This window comes from Hibiscus syriacus, unplaced genomic scaffold (genome assembly GCF_006381635.1).
Source record: "Hibiscus syriacus cultivar Baekdansim isolate YM2019G1 unplaced genomic scaffold, ASM638163v2 tig00111848_pilon, whole genome shotgun sequence".
Lineage (NCBI taxonomy): Eukaryota > Viridiplantae > Streptophyta > Magnoliopsida > Malvales > Malvaceae > Hibiscus > Hibiscus syriacus.
The window spans coordinates 812,546-821,978 of NW_024063201.1; the positions used below are offsets into that span (position 1 = coordinate 812,546).

A 9,433-nucleotide genomic window follows, 5' to 3' on the forward strand; every position below is an offset into this window, starting at 1 on the left:
ATACCAGAAAAGAGAGTAGAATAGATGCCAAAATATTTACAATTGTTAAGTTCTTCACTTCACTTGAGTTCGAAAAAATATAAATAAAAGCAATAAGATTTAAAACTTAGCAGAAAGCTCAGGAAACTCGCATATACTTTACAAGTAATATAAACTCATGTTGAACACATCTTCAAAACAGACTAAAACATTTCGAGCTATATACAGGAGGCTGAAAAAGAATAGTACCGGTTATATGTTCTCTGTATTTGTGGTCGCGGATCAGAACGGCCAACAAATCAAGCAAATTCTCGAGAAGAAACTATTCTCATCTTTTTCTGGTGCTGACACAGTATCCCTCTTAGCAACAAGATCAGCCATGAATTCAACAACAGCCTAATGAACAAACAAGTTGAATAAGTTAGCGTCTGATATGACCTAAACAGGGAATATCCCTGCAAGTTAATCATATCATCAAACTACCATTACCTGAGCACCCAATTTGACCACTTCTCTTGTGGAACTTCCAGTGGAGTCTCTTCAGCCCGGAGAACTCTCAATTTCGATAATGATCCGAAAGAATATGGTAAAACTCTGATTTGGTTGTCAATTATATCCAACTCTTCGAGCTTCTCGAGGTTTCCTATTGATCTCGGTAAGGCTCTTAAGTCTGCAAAGTTCTTCCCCACATTCAATTTTCTGAGACTTACCACAAAGCAGAGGTTCTCAGGGATGAATTCGATCTCGTTGAAGCTTACATAAAGCTCCTTCAAATTGGAAAGGTTTCCAATTGTTGTCGGCAGCCTATTGAGCCTGTTATAGTGTGCAGTCCGAATCTCCAAGCATTCGAGCTTCCCGATCGCCTCAGGAAGAGCCTTTATCTGATTAAAATCTAATCTTAACTCTGATAGTGAGGAGCAATTCCCCATTGTGTATGGTAGTTCTTCAAGCTCATTCTTTTCCACAATTAGTCTCTTCAAAGAGCTCAAATTTCCAATTGACTCTGGCAAATGTGTGAACTCATTTGAACTCAAATCGAGATTCACGAGGTTTGTCAAGTTCCCGAACGAGGCAGGCAGCGACTTTAACCTGTTCACATGGAGATCAAGCTATATTAGATTGCCAAGCTCCCCAAATGAATCAGGCAGGTTTATAAGTTGGCTCGAGTGAAGATCAAGTTTCGTTAAGGCTTGAAGGCCACCAATGGAGGGTGGCAGTGCCATGATACGGTTCTCGGATATGTCCAATTCAGTTACGTCCTTTAGTTTCCCAATCGATACAGGAAGCCACTCAATCTGGTCCATCAACTTGCCCCTAAGATCAAGAACTACCCCTCCTGTTCTAGCAGCATTCTCAATAAGCGCTGCTGTCTTCATTAGGTTCAGTTTTTCTCTGCTATTTTCATCTGCAGATACACCAAAAGCCTTCGTTTAGGACTGAATTTTCATGATCAAGGATTTAAATAGCAGTGCACTACTGGAATATCGATTGTTATATAACAGTAATAGTGTCATCCGAAACAGTTATTGCACAGACGCAATACTCCAGTGACCACAATAAGATCTGTTATATCCACGATGGCAATAATCGCAACACAACTGAAAATGTGAACACAACTGTAATCTGATTCTCTGTTCATGACCAATCAATTATATCTACCCATTGTAATGATCTTTCCTTTTCAATTCAACCAAAACAAAATAACTTGAAAATAAGAATTCTAGTTTCTTCTACTTATCTGGATTACAATACATCATAGGAACAAAAACAATCATCAAAGAATAAAAAAAACTCAAAATTTCACAAGAAACTGAAATTGCTCAAAAACGACAAGAAATTGTATTCTTCACCTGAGAAGAAAGAGGCCTTTGCAGAAGAAGTTCTAACCAAACCTTTAGCATTATCTTTATCCAATTCACCATCTTCCTGTCGCTTCACCAAACTATCATCAATAATAACAGTTTCTCCATGGAATTTGCTCACATGTTCCCCAAAAGTAGTGACCTTTTCATCTAGGGTATCCCCAGAAACTAGGAACGAAGCCCTTTGAATCAATCCATCAAAAGTCTCAAACATCTTGTCAGCTTCAACCAAATGAAGAGCATCTTTCTTTTGCTCATGGCTTTGAAACAACACCATGGTTTTCCTGGCCTGTTGCAGGATGGAGAAGAGCTCAGCAGGGACATCTTGGGATGGTTTTTCATTTGAGATATCTTCAAGCTTGACCTTTTCTTCGTTTTCGATGGTTTTGAGAACGGATTTGGCTGTCAATAATTGTGGCAGCAGCCGGCTGCTAATTTAGTCTAAGTGGGCAGCCAACTTTGGTTGATTTTAGTAAGGTATAATTACAAAATTTAATCACTAAACTTTAGGGTATTTACAAGATTAAGTCCTTAATATTTAGCTATAAATACCCTAGCCCATTTAGCTTCAAAACCATCCCAAAACATTCTAGCTTTTTTTTAATACTAGAGAGAATTTAGAGAGTTTATTGAGAGTTGTTTTCTCCTTTTTATCAAGAGAGAATTGTCATTGTTTTCTCCTTGGTAGATCGAGAGAGGTTGTAATTCCTATTTTTCTCATAGTGAAATTCTTCTACCGTTGCCCGTGGTTTTTACCCTATATTATTTAGGGGTTTTCCACGTAAATTTTGTGTCTCTTTTGTCTTCATTTTTATTTTCTCAAATTATCAGTTGCGATTTTACTCTATCCGATAGCTGTCTTCCGCAACAATTGGTATCCGTGCTAGATTAGAGTGTGTAATATCTGCTTACTCTCTTTGTGGTTGCCACCAAATGGTGGATTCTCCAACATAAGAAAGTAAGAAGTTATTACCCATTCTTTGAAGGTTCCAGAGAACTATTCACGATAGTGAAATAGTGGGAGCTATCCGTAAAAGAAGCTATGGCAATGAAATTTGATATTGAAAAGTTCAATGGGATAAATTTCTCATTGTGGAAATTAAAGATGAAGGCCATCCTGAGGAATGACGGGTGTCTAGCGGCTATTAGTGAAAGGCCGGTGGATTTTGCAAATGACAGCAAATGGATCGAAATGGACAGAAATGCTATGGCAAACTTTCATCTAGCATTAGCAGATGAAGTATTGTCAAGCATCGAGGAGAAAAACACAGCTAAGGAGATATGGGATCATCTCACCAAATTGTACGAGGTCACATCGTTGCACAATAAAATTTTCCTTAAGAGAAAATTGTATACTCTGTGTATGCCATAATCTACTTCAGTGACAGAACACTTAAACACACTGAACACTTTATTTTCTCAGCTTACATCCTTAAGCTGTAAAATAGGAGAACAAGAACGTGCTGAACTTCTACTTCAAAGTCTACCGGATTCGTATGATCAACTCATCATCAACTTGACAAACAGTAATGTCACAGTCTAGTCTTTGATGACGTTGCAGCTGATGTTCTACAAGAAGAATTTTCCTTAAGAGAAAATTGTATACTCTGTGTATGCCATAATCTACTTCAGTGACAGAACACTTAAACACTGAACACTTATTTTCTCAGCTTACATCCTTAAGCTGTAAAATAGGAGAACAAGAACGTGCTGAACTTCTACTTCAAAGTCTACCGGATTCGTATGATCAACTCATCATCAACTTGACAAACAGTAATGTCACCAGTCTAGTCTTTGATGACGTTGCAGCTGATGTTCTACAAGAAGAAAATCGGTGAAAGAACAAGGAAGACAGAAAAGTAAATCTACAACAAGCAGAAGCATTGACAATGATGAGAGGGAGATCAACAGAACGTGGCCAAAGCAGCAGTCACAAACATGGTAGATCGAAGTCGAGGAGCAAGAAGAATTTAAAGTGTTACAACTGTGGAAAGAAGGGTCACTTGAAGAAGGATTATTGGAGTCTAAATAAAAACTCCAATCCACAAGGCAATACTGCAAACACTTCAGATGATGGAGATACTCTATGTTGTGAAGCGTCAACCACCGTGAAAGGCAGAAAGAGATATGCAGATATATGGCTCATTGATTCGGGAGAAACATATCATATGACCTCAAGAAGAGAATGGTTCCATCATTATGAACTTGCCTCAGGAGGATCTGTGTATAGTTGCAATGATCATGCCTTAGAGATCGTTGGCATTGGAACTATCAAATTGAAGATGTACGATGGAACAATTAAAGTTGTTCGAGATGTGCGACACGTGAAAGGCTTGAAGAAAAATTTATTATCATACGGATTGTTGGATAATAATGCAAGCAAGATTGAAACACGTAAAGGAATCATGAAGGTGTTCCGTGGAGCGCTTTTGGTGCTGAAAGGCGAAAAGATAGCATCAAACTTGTACATACTGAAGGGAGAGACTTTGCTAGAAGCAGAAGCCTCTGTTGCCTCATGTAGTTCAAATTCTACAATGCTATGGCATCAGAAACTTGGACACACGTCAGAACAAGGAATGAAAGTCCTTGTGGAGCAAAAGCTACTTTCAGGCTTAACAAAGGTATCACTTCCTTTGTGTGAGCATTGCATAACAAGTAAGCAGCACCGGTTGAAATTCAACACATCAAATTCTAGAGGCAAAAGTGTTCTAGAATTGGTTCACTCTGATGTATGTCAAGAACCGGTTACATCCCTTGGCGGAGCAAAATACTGTCTCATTTTATTGATGACTACTCTAGGAGATATTGGGTGTACCCTATTAAGAAGAAGTCAGATGTGTTTTCAACTTTCAAAAACTTCAAAGCGCGGGTGGAACTTGATTATGGAATAAGATCAAGTGTTTTAGAACAGATGATGGAGGAGAATACACAAGCGAAGAATTTGATGACTTTTGCGGGAAAGAATGCATCAAAAGACAGTTCACAATGGCGAACACTCCTCAACAAAATGGAGTGACAGAGCGGATGAACAGAACCTTGTTAGAAAGAACAAGGCAATGTTGAGGGGTGTAGGTCTAGAAAAATCATTCTGGGCAGAAGCAGTCAATACTGTCTGTTATTTGGTGAATCGAGCTCCATCAACTGCATTAGAGCTGAAGACACCAATGAAGATGTGGACTGGTAAACCAGCTGATTATTCAAACCTCCATGTATTTGGAAGTATTGTGTACGTGATGTACAACTCCCAAGAAATTTCAAAGCTAGATCCAAAATCCAAGAAATGCAAATTCTTGGGGTATGCTGATGGAGTAAAGGGGTATCGCTTGTGGGATCCCACTGCCCGCAAAGTGATCATCAGCAGGGATGTTATCTTTGTAGAAAATAAGCTACAAAGAAAAGAAGACGATAATAGCGTTGAAAAGTCAGAGACTACACAGATACATGTGGAAAAGAAGTTTGAACAAGGAGATTCTTCTGAAGCAGAACCAGCACATGATGAACAAGAACCAAAGAGTTCTGAAGATCCAACAACTCGTCAATCAGATCGTGTTAGAAGGTATCCCAATTGGTGCTTAGATTATGTTATAGAAGGTAATATTGCATTCTGCCTTTTCACAGAGGACGGTGAGCCATCAACATACCAGGAGGCAATAAACAGCTCAGATGCTTCACTATGGATGATGGCGATGCAAGAAAGAAATTGAAGCCCTTCATAAAAATAATACATGGGACCTTGTGCCACTACCACAAGAAAGGAAGCCAATTGGTAACAAATGGGTTTTCAAAATCAAGCGAAATGGTGACGATCAAGTGGAGAGGTATCGTGCAAGACTAGTGGTCAAAGGATATGCTCAAAAAGAAGGTATTGATTTTAATGAAATCTTTTCTTCTGTGGTTTGACTAACAACAGTTCGAGTAGTCTTGGCAATGTGTGCTACATTGAACTTACATCTAGAGCAGCTAGATGTTAAAACAGCTTTTCTTCATGGAAATCTTGAAGAAGAGATTTACATGCTCCAGCCTGAAGGTTTTGAAGAAAAAGAAAAGAAGAACTTGGTTTGCAGGTTGAACAAATCTCTGTACGGTCTAAAGCAGGCGCCGAGGTGTTGGTATAAGAGATTTGATTCCTTCATTATGTGCCTTGGATACAACAGACTTAATGCAGACCCTTGTGCTTATTTCAAGAGGCCTGGTGATAACAATTTTGTTATATTACTGTTGTATGTGGACGACATGTTGGTTGCAGGACCCAACAAAGATCATATTGAAGAATTGAAGGCACAACTGGCTAGGTAATTTGAAATGAAGGACTTAGGATCAGCAAACAAGATTCTAGGGATGTAAATTCACCGAGACAGAAGTAATAGGAAGATTTGGCTTTCACAAAAGAATTACTTGAAGAAGATCTTGTCACGATTCAGCATGCAAGATTGTAAGACAATTTCTACCTCTCTTCTTATTAACTTCAAATTATCCTCCAGTATGAGTCCTAGCAGTGAAGAAGAGATGATGGAGATGTCTCGAGTGTCGTATGCATCAGTAGTGGGAAGTTTGATGTTCGCTATGATATGCACAAGACCAGACATTGCACAAGCAGTGGGAGTGGTTAGTCGGTACATGGCGAATCCAGGAAAAGAGCATTGGAATACAGTAAAAAGGATCCTGAGATTCATCAAAGGGACCTCAAATATTGCATTATGTTACGGAGCATCAAACTTACTAATCAATGGGTATGTAGATTCTGACTATGCAGGGGATTTGGATAAAAGCAAATCTACTACAGGATATGTGTTTAAAGTTGCTGGTGGAGTTGTAAGCTGGGTTTCAAAATTGCAGTCAGTTGTGGCTACATCCACAACAGAGGCAGAATATGTAGCAGCTACACAAGCCAGTAAAGAAGCAATTTGGTTGAAGATGCTATTGAAGGATCTTGGGCACAATCAAGAGCATGTTTCTCTGTTTTGTGACAGTCAAAGCGCCTTGCATCTAGCAAGGAATCCAGCATTTCATTCAATAACAAAGTACATATGAGTTCAGTACCATTTCATTCGTGAAAAGGTGGAATAATGAACGATATATATGCAGAAGATCCATATCAAAGACAACATAGCAGATTTCATGATGAAGGCGATCAAAGCTGATAAATTTACCTAGTGTCTATCCTCTTGTGGCCTGTCAGAGACGTAAGCAACATGATGGTACAAGGTAGAAAGAATGGTGTGAAGATATTATTGTTCCAATCAAATCTTCAAGTGGGAGATTGTCAATAATTATGGCAGCAGCCGGCTGCTAATTTAGTCTAAGTGGGCAGCCAACTTTGGTTGATTTTAGTAAGGTATAATTACAAAATTTAATCACTAAACTTTAGGGTATTTACAAGATTAAGTCCTTAAGATTTAGCTATAAATACCCTAGCACATTTAGCTTCAAAACCATCCCAAAGCATTCTAGCTTTCTTCTAATACTAGAGAGAACTTAGAGAGTTTCTTAAGAGTTGTTTTCTCCTTTTTATCAAGAGAGAATTATCATTGTTTTCTCCTTGGTAGATCGAGAGAGGTTGTAATTCCTATTTTTCTCATAGTGAAATTATTCTACCGTTGCCCGTGGTTTTTACCCTATATTATTTAGGGGTTTTTCACGTAAATTTTGTGTCTCTTTTATCTTAATTTTTATTTTCTCAAATTATCAGTTGCGATTTTTGCTCTATCCGATAGCCGTCTTTCGCAACATTGGCTGCTTCAACATCACCGATTGAAGGTCTTGGTGGGAGTGATCTGTAAAGTCTCATGATTTCTTCTACTGTTTGAAGAAAGGAAGGTGATGGATCTTGCTTTGACATCACCGCCATGGCTGTGGAGGGAAAAAGAAAGAGAATGTTTTAGAAAGGTTTGATGTTGGTAACCAAATCGTAATTGAAATAGACTCGCTTATTTATATTAATGTAACAATCATTTTCGTCGGATTTATATATATATATATATATATATATTATAATTTTTAAAATAATTTTAAAATATATATAACATAATTTAAAAAAAAAATTAAAAATATATAATATAGTTTTAAAACATTTTTGAAAACTATATAACATATGGTTTGAAAACATTTTTTAAAATTATATAATATGTTGTTTTGAAAATATTTTTGAAATATATATTATATATAGTTTTAAAAAAATTAAAAATATATATTATATAGTATATTTTATTTTATTCTTTTTTATTTATTATTATTTATTTATTATTTACTCTTTTTTAGACCCTATAATCTACCTACCCACTAAACCATTAAACCCCCCATGTATCTCACCAGTAATCACCCACCTTCTCAATTCTCAAAGTGTTGAAACTTCAACTGCTCATTTGGAGATTAATTAAAGAATGGTTCTTCTAAGATTGGGGGGAAAACGAAAAAGGCAGGGGCTCGGCACCTCAATATTGCTAAAACCCGACTTTTTGTGGTGTCTGTTAACTTGGGTATTTGTTCTTGTTGCAAATGATGTATGCAAAGAAGTGGGATGTGGAAAAGAAAAATGCAAGCCTTCTTCGAATGGAACACTCCCTTATTATATCTATGAATGTGATGCTGACCAAGATGATGATTATCCCAAGTTCCTCCCTTGCATTTTTCTCAACTGTAAAGTTCAATTTTTTAGTATTTAATTGTTCTCTCTTTCAACTCATACAATTATTTTGTCTATTGGTTAGGGTTTCTCTATGTGTATATATCACGAAATCCTCTCTGAACTTGGCATTAATTTGATGTTCTGCAAGGGAAATCTTAATAGTTCATTATCTTAACTAGCTTTACTGCTATGGATACATGCTAATCACAAGGTTGTGCACCAAACACCGGTCTATATGTGATTTTAATGTTCCTAATCCGAAGATTGCAGAGCTTAATCTATCTTTTAAGAAAAGTTCAATTGATCGTATGTGTTGTGATCGATTTACTCAACTGTATTGCGTGCAACAAGAACACCTCAAGACAAGTTGATTTCAAGATAAACAAAGCTCTGCTACTGCTCAGCAAGACGAGACCTCCGATTCCAAATCAAGATGAAAACAAGAAAACACATACTAAATAATAAGGATCTGAGATGGCGTGCAGAATGGTATTGCGTTCCATCTCCGCAACGGACGAAATGGTTTCAGGTGCGGCGGCAGTCGACTCCACCCGCTACGCTACTGCCAGTATCACTCGTTTGGTTCGAGTACTCGATTCTCATGAAACCCGAGAGCAGTATGGAATTTGGCAATTTTATTATGTAATTATTTTGGTACTATGAAGGTCCTTTTAGAGCCTGTAGCTTTTCACCCTGATACAAAGATGGCATTCGTCAGAGCCACTATGCCAGTGTATCTTTACCCCTTCCTGAACACCATGAGCAGTGAAAGGAATCGTGAATGTCCAAGGCTCACCAGCTTAGGTGCCATTGGTTCACTAGCGAAGGTTGATGATCCAGATGTGGTCGAATACCATCTTTCTACCCAGATATTTCCTAGTTGCCTACGCTGCTTGGAGTTTGGCAGGACATTGTCAAAAACAAAGTTGGAAGCTGACAAGGCTTATCAAGTTGAGGGGGAAATAAA

The 9,433-nt window shown here is 37.8% G+C and overlaps 1 pseudogene; it reads right to left on the bottom strand.

Annotated features, from left to right (window-relative positions):
• Window positions 1-235: 235 nt before the first annotated feature.
• LOC120172278 lies at window positions 236-7,689 on the bottom strand (annotated as a pseudogene).
• Between the last annotated feature and the right edge of the window lie 1,744 nt (window positions 7,690-9,433).